At 41.2% G+C, this 2,209-nt stretch overlaps 1 non-coding gene across 1 annotated transcript; it reads left to right on the forward strand.

The window, feature by feature from the left end:
• Positions 1–1,701: 1,701 nt before the first annotated feature.
• On the forward strand, positions 1,702–1,772 carry TRNAG-CCC. Its single transcript has one exon. It is a non-coding gene; the product is annotated as a tRNA-Gly (tRNA).
• Positions 1,773–2,209: the final 437 nt, after the last annotated feature.

Below are 2,209 nucleotides of genomic sequence, written 5' to 3' on the forward strand. Positions count from 1 at the left end.
CCCCCAAATTCCCTTGGTCATCTCCAGGACTCCAATGACCAAGGGAGAGAGGATTGCTGTTGCTTAGCTACTGTGTTGGCAGATGTGATTTTAGGCTACAGTTACGTCCAGAGTTATGCTGTAGAATAGTCACTCCATATACAGTGTAGCAAATGGATTGGAGTACACAAGACTGGCTGTAGAGAGGCCAGTTTTTGATCTGCTTATATTAATAGAGGTAAGAGGTAATGGAGTGTAGTAATGAAGTGGCAGTGAGTCCATAGAGAGTCCAATAAATTTAAACACTATTTATAATTACACTGGAAGTAAACTGTTGTGTTGGAAGGTTGAGAGGGTTTACCTAAAGAAGATAGCACGATCTGGTTTGAGCAATAGGATGGATGGCGGTTGAAGGTAAATGTACTAGGCAGGGATAGAAACAGGTTTTGCGATTGATTGAAACACTCAGGACGATGCACTACTCTTGGGGAGATGCTGTGCTTGAATCTGATTATTAAGTGTTGAGGTAGAGGGTGGTGTGTGATGCTAACAGGGAACTCACTGGTGTGTTGCGTTTTAGTACTTGTGACTCTGAGACGCATATGAAGCATCTTATAATGTAGGAGCTGCGAGTAGGAAGTGCGGGTTTGTAGTTTAAAAAGAGATGTGGGAATAAATGTAGATCTGGCTAATGTAGTTGACATTTGAAGGCATGTTGGCCAGAGCTGGGGTGTGTCTTGGGTGTCCAGCAGAGGGCAGATGGAGCCAAAGCTCTGCAAAGTCAACGCGAACATTAACTTCCTTGTTGAGCTCAAGTTTGCGACGCAGCCTGAACCTAGTTTGGCTTCTCAGCTAGAGAAGCACGATTACATGTCACAGCACCTATATTCAAACAAAGTCACAATGACTCCCAGACCCAACATGTGTGGGGCGAGCTCTCTAGGTTCTTCTCTTCAGTTTAATTTCCCCAGGGAAAATTCGGGAAAGATATCTCTCCACTATTTGAACGTCATCAAAAGACCAATATGTTAATATTTCAACCATCAATATTTCTTTAAAATAGTCTGGTGGTCTTTACATAGCTAATACATCAAAGCATATTAACTTAGGAAATTGGATTCTCCCAAACAAATAATTTTTTGCAAGCATTATTAATCTTTTTATATCACATATTCCTTCAAATGCTTTATAAATCTTATAAAGTAGGCACATAATATTATTATAATGATTATAAGACTGATCATTACTCTTTTACAAAAAACAAACACAAAGGACTAACTCCATGGATCAAATTTGTTTCTTCATTATCTCTGTCTTGATTCTGTCCTTTTACTTCCTTTCTTCTAACTCTGCTTCTGCTTCTTATTTCTTCCCTAGATTAGAATTTTGCTTACCTAACCTACCGGTTTAGTCTCCTTCTCAGAACTACTAAGGCAACAATTTGAGGTTGACAAGTGAAGATCTAGGATCAGAAACAAGGAACCTGGATGAATTTTTGACGTTTTTCTACAGGGCTCTATTATGCAGTTGGAAAGAGCCTTTTTCAGAGTTGAGTTTGATCAGACAAATAAGATATATTGATATTTATAGTTTTGCCTAATAAAAATCTTCTGTAAAAACTTTTGGTTTTGATGTTTTTGTTAACTTTTACTCAACACTACCAAAACCCTCTTAGCTAGGTACCCTTTTTCAATTTTTCTTCTAAAGGCCTATTATAGCAGTGCATTGGTGGTTCAGTGGTAGAATTCTTGCCTCCCACGCAGGAGACCCGGGTTCAATTCCCGGCCAATGCAGAGCGTTTTCCATTTTATTTCCCTCTGGTCTTTACACTTATATGCTGCCAAATCATACTACACAGGCTATATTGGCTTTAGGGCCCTTGGTTGTGGCAGCTGTAAACTGATGACAATGCTAACCAAAGTGGCGGGTTGCTATAGTTTTCAATATCAGTACATACAATCTTTGTTATTTTGGTTTATTCTCTGAGCTGATCCCTGGAAACCCAAAGAGCCATCAGGTCCCTAATTCATATCTGGACCATGGGCTAATCACTGGGCCACATCTCACTCTGGAGCGAGGATCAAGAAATGAAGGTCTGGAAGGAGAGAAGCTGGGGGCAGACCCCTCAGTGGTCCTGCAGGAATCAGTGGCCCCAGAAGAGGGGAGGCTCATGGGGAGGAAACCGCTTAGAGATGAGGGCAGCGGCGGAGATGGCCTCGCGCAGAGGTGG

This window comes from Propithecus coquereli, unplaced genomic scaffold (assembly GCF_000956105.1).
Source record: "Propithecus coquereli isolate 6110/MARCELLA unplaced genomic scaffold, Pcoq_1.0 Scaffold59, whole genome shotgun sequence".
Lineage (NCBI taxonomy): Eukaryota > Metazoa > Chordata > Mammalia > Primates > Indriidae > Propithecus > Propithecus coquereli.